Below are 19,926 nucleotides of genomic sequence, written 5' to 3' on the forward strand. Positions count from 1 at the left end.
AACATTTAATCATGTAAATATCAATCTCAATTAATATATATAAACATGGAAAAGTTCGGGTCACTACATTGGAGATGATCAAGTATGAAGTTAGGAGTATTTTGAGAGAGAAATGAGGGTGTAGGTATGAGAAAATGGAGTGAAGAAATGGTGTTCATTTATAAAAACGTTTTTAGTTTATAAAGAAAGAAAAGGATTCCTAATTTTGTTTTCTTACTAATAATTCATACTACTTGACAAATCCTAGTTACCTCATACCTAGGGCAGTAATAATGTTGATTAGGATGTTGATTTGATGTGTATATACCAATAGTAAATACGTATAGAAGCTGGGTATGATACGGGTACATATACCCTAGATATACGTATAGAAATCTTGAGGAAACGGAACGAGAATTCAAATATAGCTATCTTTTATGAATATACTTATATTGTTTTATGTATTTAAGTCCTTAAAAAGCGATTAAATACTTTATATATACGATACGTGTATAAGCATTATATATTATAAGTATATATATCAAAGAATGTTACGTATAGTTATCGTTTTGAAAACTTAAGTTAGTAGTTTCAAAATATACTTATAACTCATTGTCATTAGTACACAATGAGATGTTAAACCATCCTTAGATCATGTTAAATATATATAAATACATATATATACACAAACGTATAATTATCATACGTTATATAGTTCGTGATATCATCGGTCATATTGGACGATCAAACGTTGTGTAAAACTCTTTTCAAAAACACAAGTCTCAACAATTTGGATCGCTTATCATGTTGGTATGGTTTAATTTATGTAAATATTAATCTCATAAGTCTAATTTGGTCGGAAAATTCCGGGTCATTACAGTACCTACCCGTTAAAGAAATTTCGTCCCCGAAATTTGATAGAGGTTGTTATGGATAACAATAAGAAGGTTTTAATGACAAATATAAGGTGATAATGGAGTTTTATCATCATTGAGTAATGTAGATAATACGATTCGATTATGCAAAGAATATAAATGAGACTATCGTAAAAGAGTGAGATGAGTAAAATATATTCGTCTTAACCGATGACGTAGTTATGATTGATTTCCGGGATTTAAGGGATTTAAAGAGAATCTTACGTAACAAGATTTGGTTCTTTGGTGATTAAGGAAATCAGGATCTTCTTTGATTATATGCAATAATCTGTTTCGATTGCTCTGTCGGATATTTCACAATAAATTCACCCCTTCGTTTCCTTATTTTCCACGACTCACACCTTCTATTCTTTCTCCCTTGATTCTTACTTTAAAGCATTCATCAATATGCTCCATCTAGTCCTGATTTTTGATATACTCCTAACTTTTATATTTGTCATTCTTCTTTTTCATCTACCACCAGAAGAATCTATTTACTTCTACTATACTCTTGTGTTTATAGTGTTTCTAATTCTCCCGTGTCTCTATATTGCTATCTGCATCGATATACACGGTTTGTAATTTCGGGGTTATTATCGGAGTTTATATTCTTCATTATTTTTCGGAGCTTCATGCTTTCGTTTTCTCTTCCCGACTTCGAGTCAAGCGAGTAATGGTCCGGAATTCGTAGATATGAAATTCAGAATGAACATAGCTAATGCTCTAAGAAGAAAATGGAAATAGAACGATTTTGATTTGTTAAATTACCAGAATACCCTGGAGAAGACCGAGTCATCCAGAAAAATATTCTCTTGATATGTTTAGAGATTAGATAGAATGTAAGAGTCGTGTAAATGGCACATGATGACAGTACTGTGAATCATCATGCTTCATTAGAAACTCAGCATGACTTACTGTAATATAATGACGTTGATCAAGTGTCATTATATTATACTAATCCATGCTTCAGTTCCCAACACTACTTCAAAACATTCATATTTTAAACTCGAAGGTTTCAGAATTTAGAAACTAACACAGTTTCTTTTATGTTGCAGATATTACGGAGAGATAAATGATCTCAGATAAGAATAGTTGTGAAAATATCGCCAGAAATATGGAGGATATTTATAATAGAACATACGAGAATATCTTAAAATTTCTAATATCAATGGATGATGAAGAAGATTTGTCTGTGAAGGTTTAGAATGAGAAATAAGATGTTTGCTAATGATTTCAGCAGGCACAGAATCATTTGGATTCTTTGAAGGCAAACTTATTCTTTGTGATTTGTCCATGACTTTCTTCATAGTTTCGCATAATCCGCTTTTCGGTACTAAATTTTCTATCGAGCGTTCCTAACACTCCTTTCTTTATCATCAAACTTTTGGCCATTAAGATCATCTACAACATGCTGCTTCGTCAGCATTTTCAAAGTTAACTGATCTGGGTCATCGGTTATCAAACCGAGGTAGTTTCAGGAGAATTGTGTTTTTAGAATGATTAATCGCTGATGGTAATATTGTGGAATATAAAAGGTTCCCCAGTAACAATAAAGAGTACGCATATATATGGCGGTTATAATAAAGTTTTTCCGGATGAAAAGTCGGAGTTGACTTGCTTGAGCTGTGACAAAATTAGCTACTTTGGAAAGGGATTGCAAAACGATCTTCGGTAATAACAATGTCAAAGGAACTAGAACAGATACGTGTCAAACGTTTACTCAGTTTCCGAGGATTTTTCAGGTGCATAACTATATGCATCAATCTTTTCTTCCGTAGATGAAGTGCGGTTGGTTTATCCTCTCGATTGAGGTGTTTTTAAGAATCATGATAGATTTGAACGCTGATTGTAATCGTCGAGATACAATGAGGTTTAAGATGAAATCAAGTGGCAATCTTGAAGAAATGTTTAGTTTCATATGTTATAATCAATATTTTAATTCATTTTAATTGTCCAATGTCATTAGTCCACAGTCGATAGTCCACAGTAACAGTCCAATAATTCATATATAGTTTAATATATAATATACGAATTAATTAATACGTGTCGGGACCCGTATACGTCTCAGACTCGATCACAACTCAAACTATATATATTATTGTAGAATCAACCTCAACCCTGTATAGAGAACTCGATCATTACTGCATATAGAGTGTCTATGGTGATTCCAAATAATATAGATAGATGCGTCGATATGATATGTCAAAACATTGTATACGTGTCCCGATATTTAAAGTGCGTAAAATAATTACAGAAATTAAATGACGATAAATAAAAGTGTGATAATTAAATTGCGATAAATAAACTGCGATAAATAAAATGTAATCAGTTAGCTAGGAACAGTTAGCTGGAACAGTTAGCGTAGATTCTTAACAAAAAATTTCATAGTTAATTTGTTTGTTTCTAACAGATTTTATTTTGTCATATGTTTTCTTCATATGCCACTTGTTGGATTCTGGGAAGTCAAAATCCAAATATGAAATTGAATGAAAATGGTTATTCTGCGGTGAACGGATACGTATATCGGTGGTTGTAAGTAGGATAGTAAATAACTGTAATCAGCTTCGACGAATGTACAATGTAACTTATTAAGATGAAATCTAATTATTCCTCGGGTATTACCTACCCGTTAAAAAAATAATTTCACCATTAATATTTTGTACAAAAGAACTTTTAATTACAATCTTTATGAAAACATATATACATATATATTTTCTTCAGATGAAATCATGAATTTAATGAGTTAATATGATATTAATCTCATTTGCTTTTCGGTTTGAGCTAGAATAAGAAATCTCTAAAACTTTTTGAAACCACATATTCTTCACAGAACATCAATGAAGTTATGGATCAATACTTCATCGTTCATTATTGTTGGTACTCCTTGGTATCTATGGTGCGTATGATGTTGATGTTTGTGGGACAGATTATGATGTCGAGACGTGTGATGCGGATGTTGTTTGTTAGTGGTGATGATGGTATTGTTGATGTTATTGATGGTGGTGCTGATTATGCTGCTGGTGCTGCTGCTGGTGTTTGCAACCTTCGCACCATGTTCTCCAAAGCCGTCACGCGAGCGCGAAGTTCGTTAACTTCTGCTAGTACACCGGGATGATTGGGGGTTGGAGCGAGCGAATGAAAAAGATTTGTAATATGGGATAGTATATAATCGTGACGAGATACTCTAGAAATGAGAGAGAAAATGGTGTTTCGAATAGGTTCGCCGGTAAGTGCTTCAGGTTCATCGCCAAGAGGGCAATTTGGTGGATGGAATGGATCACCTTCTTCTTGTCTCCAGTGATTTAGTATATTACGAACCCATCCCCAATTCATCCAGAATAGATGATGGAAAATTGGTTGATCCATTCCGGTGACGCTGCTTTCGGAGCCCGAATGGAAATCCATATCAGCATAACTGTCGGAATCTGAAGAATTCGAAGTAGATGCGGAATCCATCTTGTATAATGGGGAAAATGAATTTCTGGTATGGAATAGATTATAGGAGTTAGATTTGGTACTCTTCAATACATAATTTACATATGTATATATAATACCAAAATCCCGTAAATTACGAAGAATCTTTGAAAAGTTATCAGTCAAAGTTCGCAATAACATATATGCTAAGATAAGAATTCATCTATACACTATCAATGCAGTAAATGCAGTAAAACGTGTCTAGACTTATGAATGATAAGCAGGTAATTTCCTAAGGATGATAAGCAGATGATTTCCGACTAGAAATGATAAGCAAAACTTTTGACATGTAGACACGGTCGAAGTCCAGACTCATTAATGCATCCTAACAACTACTAGTTAGACACACTAATGCAAGACCTGGTTCGCTACGACCACCGCTCTGATACCAACTGAAAGGACCCGTTCATATACATTATAAACGATTCACAATAGTTGATTACATCGAGTACATTTTACAAACATTGCATTCGTTTTTAAAAGACAAACTTTCTTTACGACGAAAATTGACGGTATGCACACCATTTCATAATATATCCAACTATAATTGACTTAATAATAATCTTGATGAACTCAATGACTCGAATGCAACGTCTTTCAAAATATGCCATGAATGACTTCAAGTAATATCCTTAAAATGAGCTAATGCACAGTGGAAGATTTCTTTAATACCTGAGAATAAACATGCTTTAAAGTGTCAACCAAAAGGTTGGTGAGTTCATAGGTTTATCATAACAATCATTTCAATATATTAATAGACCACAAGATTTCCGTTTATAAATATATGTACACTCGCAAGTGTATAAAAGTATTCTATAAGTTGTAGGCACCCGGTAACAAGCCTTAACGTTCATGTTTTACCCTCTGAAGTACACCAGATCAGGTGTGTTTAAAATAACCTCGAAGTACTAAAGCATCCCATAGTCAGGATGGGGTTTGTCAGGCCCAATAGATCTATCTTTAGGATTCGCGCCTACCGTACATAGACAAGTAGTTTAATGTTACCAAGCTAAGGGTATATTTCTGGTTTAAACCCACGTAGAATTAGTTTTAGTACTTTTGCCTATTTCGTAAAACATTTATAAAAACAGCGCATGTATTCTCAGTCCCAAAAATATATATAAAAGGGAGCAAATGAAACTCACTTTTGCCTTGAAGGTATTTAACTCGACTTGGTCTCCGATAGATATCACGAACCTAACCATATATATAATATATCAACATATTTTCTTTTTTAAGTAATCGTTACATATATATATATATACTATTAATACTTTTAATATTTTCTTAGTCCGTAGTTAGCAGTCCGATGTTAGTGGTCCACAATTAGTTGCTTAAATAAAATAAATAAAGACTCCATCGTATTCGTATTGATCAGAATTAATCTCGACCCATGGTACCATGTTGTCAAATGACGTGTTGCGTACATAAAGTACCGTGTTGTCAAATGACGTGTTGCGTACAATCATGAGGTCTTATGATTAATCTTCTAGTGTTGTTTACGGGTGGTCCTGAAATATATAAAATCAAATCATAAGTAATTATATATAAAATATCATATTAATTAGAAAAGATATGATTAATATACTTTTTTCTCCAAATATTTTCGTAGCTAAACTAGCTTCGGATACCCAATCTTGTTTTAGTCGTAGTTTCTTCATTACAACTCCGTTTTTGTTGGTTCAACTTGCCACTTCCTTGGATCGAGTCAAATTTTAAGAATATGAACTGAAAATACCTTAGTTTGCATTCGAAATCATAGGTTATAGGTCAAACTTTGATGAAACTTATGAAAGTGATCATTTTCCATCATAAAAACAACATTTAATGATCATTTTTCTAAAAATACTTACACTTTGAGTTAAACCATGAAATTTTTATGTGTTAACATATTCATAAGAAATATCATTTTTCCAGAACATGAACTTCCAATTCAAAGTTCAAGATGGTTTTTAATTATCCAACCCAAAACAGCCCCCGGTTGCACTCCGACGACGTCGATTCAGTTTTTAAGATGTTCTTTGTAAAACCAAGTTATATCTTGTTAGGTTAGCATATCATTATGATATATTATAGGTCTTGAAGTGTTTTAAAAGTCAAGTTAGAAGGATCTATTTAGTTTGCGAACAAGTTTGAAATCATTCAAACTATGTTCTTGTTGTTAAAATTTTATACCACAAAATAAGATAGCTATATGAATATGAATTGAATAAGATTATGAACAAGGTTACTACCTCAAGTTACTTGGACAAAGTTACTGCAAAAGATAAGAAATAATCTTGGAATCAAAGAGTGGTGGAGTTAGATCAAAAGGTTGGAAGTAAACTTCTTCAAATGGGTGGTTATTTTGATATGTTCTTGAAAGAGTTTTCTTATGGTGTTTAAGGCTTGTAATTGAAGCTAAATGATGGGGAAAATGCTTGGAGATGATCAAGTATGAAGTTAGGAGTATTTTGAGAGAGAAATGAGGGTGTAGGTATGAGAAAATGGAGTGAAGAAATGGTGTTCATTTATAAAAACGTTTTTAGTTTATAAAGAAAGAAAAGGATTCCTAATTTTGTTTTCTTACTAATAATTCATACTACTTGACAAATCCTAGTTACCTCATATCTAGGGCAGTAATAATGTTGATTAGGATGTTGATTTGATGTGTATATACCAATAGTAAATACGTATAGAAGCTGGGTATGATACGGGTACATATACCCTAGATATACGTATAGAAATCTTGAGGAAACGGAACGAGAATTCAAATATAGCTATCTTTTATGAATATACTTATATTGTTTTATGTATTTAAGTCCTTAAAAAGCGATTAAATACTTTATATATACGATACGTGTATAAGCATTATATATTATAAGTATATATATCAAAGAATGTTACGTATAGTTATCGTTTTGAAAACTTAAGTTAGTAGTTTCAAAATATACTTATAACTCATTGTCATTAGTACACAATGAGATGTTAAACCATCCTTAGATCATGTTAAATATATATAAATACATATATATACACAAACGTATAATTATCATACGTTATATAGTTCGTGATATCATCGATCATATTGGACGGTCAAACGTTGTGTAAAACTCTTTTCAAAAACACAAGTCTCAACAATTTGGATTGCTTATCATGTTGGTATGGTTTAATTTATGTAAATATTAATCTCATAAGTCTAATTTGGTCGGAAAATTCCGGGTCATTACATCAGCCTCAGTATAAACACCCAAATTAGAAGTAAGAGAATGTCGAGTGATATCCCGCGCATCGATACCACAATGACGATCACTAAGATGCTTGATAAGATAACTTCTAACAAGCCCATTTCCACTCCCATTTTGACAGCCACTAAGACCCACAAAGGGACAATGAAACTTCACTGTGGCATGCGACATAACTGCACACAACCTTTAGTTGTAGTGCATAGCTAAAATAACAGAGACAAAATCCCCATACACCAATAAAATTATAACCATGAAGCCAAGAAAAAACCGGGGACTTTTAACAAACACCTTGTGGGCACAAATTCAATTGAATAATGATACAGACTCTATCTTCTCCCAAAATCTTCCTGCTAGCAATCATAGAGTGAAACATGTGCTAACCAATAAATGAAGAAAGATTCCAGACGTAAAACGAAGTGAAGAAAATTACAGTAGTCCGTACCCCGTAGTTAACTAGAAAATGTCATTTTCTACACAAGGTTTTTTCCTAATATATATATATATATATATATATATATATATATATATATATATATATATATATATATATATATATATATATATATATATATATATATATATATATATATTAGAAAGAAGTCCTTGTGTAGGTGGAACTTTCTTCTTGTTTTATATGATTTTTATGTGTCAATGCGTAATTGGGGTTGTAGGCAAGGTGGGCCGAGTTTTCGCCGAGAAATCGTTTTGGAGTTGATGCCGAGTTCTCCTTTTGGAATCGGCCAAAAAATCGATCAACAGTCGGTAATTGGAGTTTCTCAGCTAAAATCGGTCAAATCTCGGTCAAATCGGTCAAATCTCAGGTATCATAAAAATTATCCCAAAAGACAACGCATGTCAACCACCGAGAACTCTCCGAGTTCTGATTTCTTCAACCTTGGTTGTAGGTATGCCTAGGTATCAGTTTGTAGGGGTATGTATGGGTATGTTTGTGTATGCATGGGTATGTGATATATGTTTTGTTTGTATGTGTGACGACCCGGAAATTTCCGAACAAATTTAAACTTTATCTTTATATCATTAGATAAATATTTCAAACATATATATTACGTACAAATTTACGATTCTAAATGAAAATATATATATATTTTAACTTAGTCATAAAACGTCATGATTTAAAATAATATATTTTGACAAACAACGAGTCACTGATTTATAGAAGCAAATGACCACAACGCTCAATTTTATAAGTTACATTTATTATAAGGTAATTTTTTTGATAATTAAGTCAAATTATTGATAAGGGTACACGTCGCATAACGTAAAAGGCTAGTTTTCTACACGTACAAAAGTGCGCTCGAAAAACCGAAAGTGGTACCTAAGTCGAGTGACAACGTACGAGTCATTTTAGTAAAAATTACATTTTTACTACGCACATAAATATAATATAATATTTAATTAATCCTAAAGATTAAATATATTATATATTAAATAATATATATAACTTTATGTTTTACGTTTGATAAGGATTGTGTGAATTAAGAAAGTGTCGGCAGCCATCGGTTAGTGGGAATGAGCTGGTTTTTCATATCATGCGAGCGAATGATTTAGGCATAGAGACTCCATGCAATCGCATGGAGTCAGAGAGCTGATCTAATCTATAAAACGAACGAGTCTTTCACTTGTACACACACACACATATCATTGATATATTACTCCCTCTATTCTTATTATTTTTATTATTTACATATTATTATTATTATTAATATTACTAAGAGTAATATTATTATTATTATTATTTGTAATAATATTATTATTTACACAAAATATTACGACGAGGTTCTGCTCACATGTTTTTAAACGGGATTATGAGCAAATCATTTCAAAATGAGTTTTTCAAGTGGGATAGGGCTAAGGAAATTATGGGTTATAGCTATGGAGGTGATGGGTATGGTTCATGGGTATGCTCATAAGGTCAATCTAGTGTTTATCGTCTCCGTTGCATCTACGTACCTTTCCTGCAATATTGAATCTCAATATTGATACGTGAGTACTCGTAAATAAATTTTTACATACTAATTGTGTATCCATGTCTAGTGCTCGAGTATATATATTTATGCATGCTTGTATGCTAAATTTTATCACTAAACAGTTTATAATGAATCACGAATTAAATACATATATTACTGATAAAAGGTATATGATATACATGTTTTTGGAAAGCTAGCGAAAAATCAATAACTTTTCATTTAGATACCGAATAGTTTCGATAAACGGATTAAAAAATATAAGCAACTGAATTATGATTGACGTTAATTGAAATTGCTTTTGAATCTACAATTAAGATTTAAACAACTTGTTTACGAGATTGATAAAATGGATTTTTAAATATTACCAACCGAGTAAATGAATCCTTATATAAGGCACGTCTCGTTTTGTTGAACTATAGTCAAAATTGACTTTTTGAAATGACTTTTGATAAACTTTTGTATGTCGATCTCGAGCATTAGGATTGTGATACACTATGACCTGACCTAGCTTGATAGACATTTATTGATCAACATATGTTCTCTAAGTTGAGATCTACGATTATTTGGTAATCCGAGTTTCGGTCACATTATGATGAACAACTTTATGTGCAGCTAAGGTGAGTTTCATTGCTCCCTTTTTAATTGCTTTTGCAATCTATATTTTTGGGCTGAGAATACATGCACTTTATTTTAAACGCAATGGATACAAGTACATACTAAATTCTACACTGAGTTTGAACCGAAAATCCCTTAGCTTTGGTAACTAGTAACTGCCAGTTATAAGAACTGGTGGGCGCGAGTAGTAGTATATGGATCCATAGGGCTTGACATCCCCGTCTGTTCCAGGTATAGAAACCCTAGCCTGAACTATAAAACAGATGTATGCTATTTGAGTTTAGTACACGTTGGTTTACGTGTATTGTACATGTTGGTTGCATGTATGTTAAAACAGGGGTACTTATTATAACGTTAAAGCTTACTTACCAGGGTGCTCAATCTTGTAGAATATTTTAATAAACATTTCTAGATGAAACAACTGAAATCTTGTGATCCACTTTTATGTACAGATTATGCAAAACATTAAAACTATGAACTCACCAACCTTTGTGTTGACACTTGTTAGCATGTTTATTCTCAGGTTCCCTAGAAGTCTTCCGCTGTTTGCTTATATGTTAGACAAGCTATGTGCATGGAGTCTTACATGGCATATTTTTCAAGGAAACGTTGCATTCACCAAATCATCACCATGTATATTATTTTGACTGCATTGTCAACGGAAGTACTATTGTAAACTATTATTTACGGTGATTGTCTATATGTAGAAATCATCAGATGTCGAAAACCTTTGATTTAAATATTCATTTATGGTGTGCCTTTTCAAAAGAATGCAATGTTTACAAAACGTATCATATAGAGGTCAAATACCTCGCAATGAAATCAATGAATGACGTGTTCGTCCATATGGATTTGGAGCGATCGTCACAGTATGTAATGTATCTATGTAGGTGAGTATTGTATGCACTATCAAGTATGTATGTTTTTTGAATGTATGTAGTATAGTTAGGGTCATATGTATGTGTGTGTATGTAAGTATGTATGTAAGTTTATGTGTGTGTGTATGCTTATGTAGATATGTATTCATGTTTGTGTGTGGGTATGGTTGTGCATGTTTGCATATGTATGTATCGTTGTATGGAGGTTTATGTATGTAGGTACGTTCGTATGTATGTGTGTACGTATGCATGTACGTAAGCACATATGTATGAATGTATATGTGTCTGTATATATGTATGTATGTATGTATATATACATGTCTATGTGCTATATATGTATAAACATTTATGTATGTCTATGTATGGGTGTACGTATGTTTATATAGGTGTTTATATATGCTTATTGTTTACATTTAGTGTAGTTGTCCATGCATGTTTTTCTTGAGCACCGTACAGCATACTCAGGTACGTATTCATTTTTTTTATCTTTGTTTTTTATTATTTTATTATTTTATTATTTTTTTATTTATTAAAATTTTTTTTTTGGTCAGAGGTCCTCACGGAAGCAATCTATCTACTCTGGAGTAGAAACGGGATGACTTTCTATTCATGTGGGTGGAGAATTGCTTTTCTCTACACATGGGTGGAGATATGACTTCTCTTATATTCTGGGGTAGAGGAAAGATTGTCTACATAACACCTTCACATACCTCGCGAGCGTGGGATTGGGTATCGTTGTTGTTGATGATATACTACCAAAACTCATGTCTTAGAAGTAATAAATTTATTTAAACTGGAGAACGTAATAATCCTCGTCCCATATCTCTACAATTCCTTTGTAAATATTCCAAATTAGTTTTCACTTTCATAAATAAATAATAAATAGATAAATATAAAGAGGTAAAGTTCATACTTTCATATATACCCCTAATGTATCTATGCAAGACAAAAAAAAATATAAGTAAAAAGGGATGCAGAAACTAACCCTTCGAAAACCGTGATAGTATATATATTGACACAATCTTCATATCACTATCTCTGGCTTTAAGATGCTAGCTTTGATCTCCTTAGGCTGTTTATAACCGTGGCGGTGACATTAAAGGCATGTGATGTACTTTTTGGTAATGTGGCAAGGTCAAGAGATGAAGTTAAATAAAGGGGAGTGTCAAATTTAAGAGTTAAATTTGTGAATGAGTGATGTGGTAAAATATTATTGGTAGTTGGGTATAAATATATTAATTAATAATATATAAAAATATGTGGCGAAATCTGATTGGTTGAAACAAATTTAACACTTCTGTCAAATATCCGACTGACGCCCCGGGCGTCAAATTTTGACGCCGCGTTAGGGGCGTCAAGGGCGTCAAATACGTTGCCAAGTGGGATGAAGGATCAAAAGTGACGATGTGTTAGTTTTAGTCTTATGAGGCAGAACCACACCACATTGTTGTACACCTCATCACATACATGCACGTCTTCTCAAAGAATCATCAAATTCTCAAACCGGACCCACTGACCAACAGTCAAATGCAAGTACGTTTCTTGATACGTAGGATACCTCATCACGATGCACCTGGACCGTAGGACACCAGACTCCACCACACATCCGAACCCAATTGCAACATCAAGCATAATCAAACATCCTTCACCAATCTAGGTAGTTTCATCAACCAAGACATTACCCACAATGTGTGCACCCATAGCCAGATGGTGTTTTTTTCTAAATGAATCTAAGTAGAGCATCTTACGATATATTCTTTTGCGTTGACCAATGACCATCCAATTATGTTCCCGAGTTGTACGTGCTGCTTTAAATGAGAAAAAAATAGTATATGGTTGGTCATAATAATCAGTAGGTAACGACGCTTACTAACCTGAGGTTTTAGGTTATTTGTGGCCCGTGATTAGGGATGGCAATCGCCACCCGGTCCAGTGGATATCCATCTGATCCACCCGATTCATACTGGATATGGATGATATAAATGGATATGGATACGGATACGGATATGGATGAAAAAGTTATATCCATGGATATATCCATATACACCCCGAAATACATTTATAAATACATAAATATAGATATATGCTAACACATTTATTATTACAAATGAATTTACAATTACACCTATGTTTTCTTGAAATCATATAATGAATTAACCATGATATATTACAATAAAACACGTATATATAGTCAAATAAAAATATAAATTACACGTTATATTTGTCATGGTCTATGTTTACTAGTAAATTTAACAAATAGTGTTATATCTTCGACAAAAATTACACTTTTATGGATAGATTTAATTTTGCCATATTATATAAAATTTTATTATATTACGTTTTTGTATTAATCACATATATTAAGAAAAATTATCAAAAATTTTAATATCCAATGGATATCCATTAATCCGCTTAATTCATTGGATATGAATATGGATGGGTGAACTGAATTTAAACGGATATGTATATGGTATGGATGAACAAAAACTAAATGGATATGGATATGGATACGGCATCACCTGATCCATATCCGATCCATTGTCATCCCTACCCGTGATCAACGCATTCGAATGTTGAGGGCACACCTATTAAGATTTTGCATCATTCTGTACATGAATTATATTATCTGGCCTATCATTCTTTTGCAGGTGACCCTGACTGTCCAGCTTGAAACAGATGATTAGTACATCGGGAAAAAAAAAAAAAACAAAAAAAAAAAAACAAACTAGGTTCTGCTCCATCCGCTAGCATCATGTGTTTGCAAGGACAAGAGTTATACTTGTGTACTCGCAAGGCTAGAGGTCTCGGGTTCGAGCCTCGTCACCCGCTCTAGGAATTGAAATATATTCCTTGAAGGTGGCCCAAAGGGAAGGTTTTACCGACCCGCTCCGGGACTAAGATCCGGCCCGCGTGCCCCTCAGGATGGTTAAAGGGTCGGATCCTCAGAGTGTGGTTCGGGTTTCCTGCCCGAAAGCGCGTGTGTGTGTGTGTGTGCAAATGATGACTAGGCTTCGGTCCGGACTGATGCAAGCTTGCCTTTCAAAAAAAAAAAAATAAATAAATAAATAAATAAATAAAAAGGACAAGAGTTATAAAGCAACGCTCTTTAAATTCCTTTCAACTTAGCAAAATTACATAGCAAAACACCAAGAATAGCTCCATAATAATCGTAATCAATACTCTATACACCCTTGTGTACATGATCATTTTTTTACTGAGGATGCTGCTATGTTTATTTTTAGCAGATATTACCAATGACATGTTTATGAATAGGAAGTTGAGAAAAACTTATCAATATTGTTACAATTATTATATTATAATCATATTTAAAAACTAAATATGTAAGAAGTGGATACAAATATAAATATATTGAAGGGTCAATCGCTCTACCCATCCATTTTGCAACCTATAAAAAGAACTCATTTGATTTCTATATGTAACTAATCCAACTATCTACTATGCCTTCAAAAGTCAAATTGGTAACTATGACTAACCCACTATGTCTTTTAAGTTAGTAAATTTAAACAAGAATTAAACAACAACAACAATAACAAACCAAAAAAAAAAAAAAAAAACATACCTCAAACACCACAAAGTATACCAGCAGCGCACTGAAAGTCGGACCCTAGAAGCAGACTGCAAGACCAACAACTAGTCATCTGTCCTATATACAGTAAGAACAACAAGATTAGGGCATAATCTTTAAATCAAAACAAAAGAGAAAATAAGCAATACAAATAAGAAGCCCATAAATTTTCAGATCAAGATACAATTGGAGGCAAAAACACCAAATTACGTCAAAATCAAAATTCGAACTACAAAAAGGTAGGCCCTAAATCAGTCAAAAATACAAAACTTAGATTTAAGTGGAAAAGCAATAATTAGAACGTCACAAAACTCAATCAACATCAAATTCAGATTTAATTTAACTTCAAATTCAACAAACATAACGAAACTGGACAAAATTAAGCTAAAACAAAGAAATAAAAACCAAAATAAACATAACAAAAAATTGTGCACTTTCTGGTGAACTTTATACATTAAACGCCCAAACTAAAACTAAACCCTACGAATTTAACAATTACAAAAACATAACATCAACATCTAAGAAATAGTGAAGTTTGTAACTGCTTTAGTACCTTCAGTAACAGCATGCTTAGCCAATTCACCAGGTAGCACAAGCCTAACAGCAGTCTGAATCTCACGTGACGTTATCGTCGGCTTCTTATTATGCCTAGCTTTGCTAGATATACCAATATCTGGATGAACTTGCTTCAACACTTTGAATATATAAATTTTGTACGTCTCAACTAATTTGTTATTTCTCTTTATGTTCTTATCAGTTGATGATGCATCTTTCGGTAGCTTCTTCTCCACCACCGACTTCTTCTTTGCCGTTGGTTACTCTGTGTTTAGTTTGTGAAAAAACGAGAATTGTGTGTTTGATAAGAAAAAATACTATATAGGGTTTGTTATATACAGTCAAGGTGTGTTGTGATTGGATGAGTGTAGTTGACGCGGATCGTCGATTATCACCTTTGATTTTGTAGAATTTTCTTTCATTTAGAACCACATATATACGGAGCATAATTTTGTTTCTCACGTACGTTTTATTTGCGAGCCAAAATGGTTACATTATGGTTCAAACTGTATCGAGTGCTAGCTATGTAGAAATTATCTTAAAAATGATCTAGGAATATTGAGCTTCACGTCATTATTTTGTTGTTTTTTTGTTGAACAAATTTTAAGTTGAAAGATAATCTTTATGTAGTTCGATGTGTTTCAGTCAACTTGACTTGCTAGCTTCAGAGTGAGTAACAAGCAAAAAACTTATGAATCGAAGAAATTTGGTAAATCACCGCTTAGTGTGTGAGAGTTATGAAACTGAACTACTTGCATTTGTAAACAATCACCACACACCATACGTGTTACTGGTTGGTTAGTGCGTGTTGGGTTTACATTCATTTTCTTGCATATATGCTCGGTGACGATGCACCAACTTACACACGTTGTTGTATGTGATGCGTAATTAGGTGTCATTTTTACTATTTTCATATTAAAGAGACTATTATTGAACATATTTGTATTGTATATGGGGCATCTTGATCAATTTTCTTTTTGAAATGGATGGCTAGGATGAGAAGATTTTGTTACTTGTCTAATACTCCATATTGTGCAGTGGACAATAGGATGATTGTCCAATACGCCGTATTGTACAGTGGATCACGGAGTGAAGTATGGGATGTGTTTAAATGATCTATTTAGATAATATGGTTATATGATGAATTTAGGTAAAATGTAGGTATGTGTTAACAAATAATAAGTGATGGTTTTTTGAATTTATCCTTGGCGTATTTAATTATATTGGGTGGGCTATACATTTCTCATTTTGTACATTAATCTGATGTGTTGATTGTGCAGCAACACCCTATTGAAAAATCCTATTGCGGTTGATGATGTTGGCGACCTGTTAAGGTCTAAAATATATACTTGCTTTTGTTACCTCTGTAATTATTAATTATGTGTGCCATGTGTTTGTTGGTAAGATATCATCTTGTTTTTATGTAGGTTTGTTGCGATTATAACAGGTTATGTGTAATGTATAATGAATAGGTAGTTTGCTATTGTTAGTTAACGACTGTGTTTTTCTATTGGTATAGATAGCTTTGTCACTCACTGGTTTTGATTAATGTAATGTCGTTTATGAAATGATTTACCACTTTTCACGTGTTGCTTTGATTGATTTTGACAAGTGTCCTTATGTCGATGATTGAATACTAATTATATAACTTGATTTGTAATATTGTATTTTGTATGAGTAATATAGGTACTCTAAAAATTACTTAGCCGTTTGTAGTCAATTAATTGGGAACACATTGTTCTGAAATTTACGTTTCACATAAATATAAGTTTTTCTACTTAGGTTGTAGTATTCAGACTACATATTGCAGCACCCCAACTATGAAGCCGAGTCATACAATTTATTCGACTAATCTTCATTTGATGTATGTATAAGTGTTAGAATTTGAAACCAAATCATAAACTTTATTCATGGATAAACAATTTAAACAACATCATCTAGTGTATGAATTGGCTTCAAATAATCCATGAATAAAGTGTATAAATTGGCTTCAAATTCCAACACTTACACATACATCAAATGAAGATTAGTTGAATAAAGTGTATGACTCGGCTTTATACTTGGAGCCCTACAATATGGAGTTTGAATACTACAACCGAGGTAAAAAAACTTAAATTTATGTGAAACGTAAATTTCAGAATAATGTGTTACCAATTAAACGACTACAAACGGCTAAGTAATTTTTAGAGTTCCTATATTACTCATACAAAATACAATATTACAAATTAAGTTATATAATTGGTATTCAATCATCGACATAAGGACGTTTGTCAAAATCAATCAAAGCAACACATGAAAAGTGGTAAATCATTTCATAAACGACATTACATTCATCAAAATCAGTGAGTGACAAAGCAATCTATACCAATAGAACAATAGCAAACTACCTATTCATCGCACATTACTCACGAGTTATAATCGCAACAAACCTACATAAAAACAAGATGATATCCTACCAACAAACACATGACACACATAATTAACAATGACAGAAGTAACAAAAGAAAGAATAGTCTAGACCTTAACAGGGCGCCAATATCCTTAACAGGGCGCCAATATCACAATAGGATTTTGCAATAGGGTGTTGTTACATAATCAACACAATAGATTAGTGTGCAAAATGAGTTATACCCAATATAATTAAATACGCCAAGGATAATTTCAAAAATTACCTAAACTCATCATATAACCATATTATCTAAATAAATCATTTAAACACATCCTCTAAATAAAACGTACAAACAATAGTAACACTAAAGAAGAAACCTTCAATCAAACGACAAAGCAAACATTACCCGAAAAAGCACATATCATAGTATAAAATTGAATCATAAAATTTACTACTGCCAAAACTCATCAAATAACCCATATATATAGCTCTCAACAAGCACATCATCTAAAAGAACCTACAATCAAACTACAAAACAATATTACCCAAACAAGGATATATATATATATATATATATATATATATATATATATATATATATATATATATATATATATATATATATATATATATATATATATACACATAATCATAATATTATAAAATTGATTCCTATAATGTATTTGAAGTATATTGAGGCACGATGAAGACACTGAAACCCTAACGTACTACAATTGTAATGTTCAACAAATTCAGCTAAAATGCACCGATTATCATAATATATATCCATAAAGTTAACTAATATATATGGTATATATACAACGTACAACATTTATCATGAGAATGACGTAATAACAAAAGAGTACCGAAATTTGGATCTAGAAAGAAATGCCCTAAGTAGTGACGGTGTTCGTGAAATCACATGATGATTTCGAAGTAGTGAAAAAGCCATTAATCAACGAAGGAATTATTAGGGTTTCCTGCAATGGAATAAGTGTTCTGTATAAAGGAATTATTAGGGTTACCTGCAATGGAATAATAATGAAGTGTTTTGTATATGTTAAATGTTACTCCACTCAATTGTCCACTATACAATACGGAATATTGGACAATCATCTTATTGTCCACTGTACAATACAGAGTATTGGACAAGTAACAAAATCTAAGATTGGTCGTTTACATGCTTTGAATTATTGTAAACAGTAGTTGAGTCATTCTCAAAATGACAATTAAGTTATCGAGATGATACCAATTTAAAGCACATTAACTAATAGGGCTGTCATTAGATAAATCCATAATAATAATATGTAGATTTTTTTAATGGAAAATGAATTTGGATAAATTATTTAGTAAACAGCTCTCTACACTTTTTTCTTAGGAAGGCGATGGGAGCTTTTAGGTTTTATAAAAAAGAAATCATATAATAAAAAGCTATGTTTGATTAAAAAGAGCTTGAAGCTTTTAGTGGGATGGAAAAACTCCTAAAAGCTCTAGATGAAAACACTATGGCATGTAACGTTTCAAAAAACAATAGGGTTTGATGTAAAAATATCTAATATGCCCTTCCAATATAAAGCTTCCACGTAGAACTCCAACATAACTTAGAAAAAGAGAGATATCTAAAACAATTTACATGTGTACGTATATATACATGCAATATAATCAGGGCCGGCTCAATGGGAGTGCAAGTAGTTCAATTGCACAGGGCCCAATTTTATTGGGGGCCCAAAAATTGCCTGTCACAACACAATTCATTATAGACAATGGCACAAATTATACAAAGGCCCAATAAATTTTATGTAGAAGCCCAACTTGAAATAGAGTATAATGCTATTGCTTTTATAGTCTCTTTTTGCTTACTATCTTACCGATGTGGGAAGACAATAAAGGCCATTCAGCTACTACAATGAAAATTAGCTACTACACAGACACAATTATTTTTAGTTTGATTTTCAATTTTATACAACCTTGTAAAGTAAATTTGTCAAATGTTTTAATAATATATGTTCACGAGGTTTATAAAATCAAATATTTCATACAATGAAAAATTGTCTTATCTTATCTTAGATATAATACAAAACAAAGTTACTATAGAAAAATCATCTGTAATTTGCAATTTTTAAGTAATTTTTATTTTTTGCTTAGAATGAAGATTGAGTCATTTACGTTGCGTAATCGTGACTAAATTCTTGCAAATTACTGCAATTGTCCGCTAAATTTCTAACGCGTAAATGAGTAATATTATTCGTTAAGAGCGTAAGGGCCTTTTTTTCGGTCTTGCTCAGGGCCCTCGAATTCTCGGGACCGGCCCTGAATATAAT

The 19,926-nt window shown here is 32.4% G+C and overlaps 1 long non-coding RNA gene across 1 annotated transcript; it reads right to left on the bottom strand.

Moving 5' to 3' along the window:
* Nucleotides 1–12,500: 12,500 nt before the first annotated feature.
* On the bottom strand, nucleotides 12,501–15,320 carry LOC139867189 (uncharacterized). The gene is made up of 3 exons (XR_011765776.1): nucleotides 15,215–15,320; nucleotides 14,656–14,739; nucleotides 12,501–12,883 (listed from the first exon to the last, which is right to left on the bottom strand). It is a non-coding gene; the product is annotated as an uncharacterized lncRNA (long non-coding RNA).
* Nucleotides 15,321–19,926: the final 4,606 nt, after the last annotated feature.

The sequence above is a fragment of the Rutidosis leptorrhynchoides genome, chromosome 9, assembly GCF_046630445.1.
Source record: "Rutidosis leptorrhynchoides isolate AG116_Rl617_1_P2 chromosome 9, CSIRO_AGI_Rlap_v1, whole genome shotgun sequence".
Taxonomy (NCBI): Eukaryota; Viridiplantae; Streptophyta; class Magnoliopsida; order Asterales; family Asteraceae; genus Rutidosis; species Rutidosis leptorrhynchoides.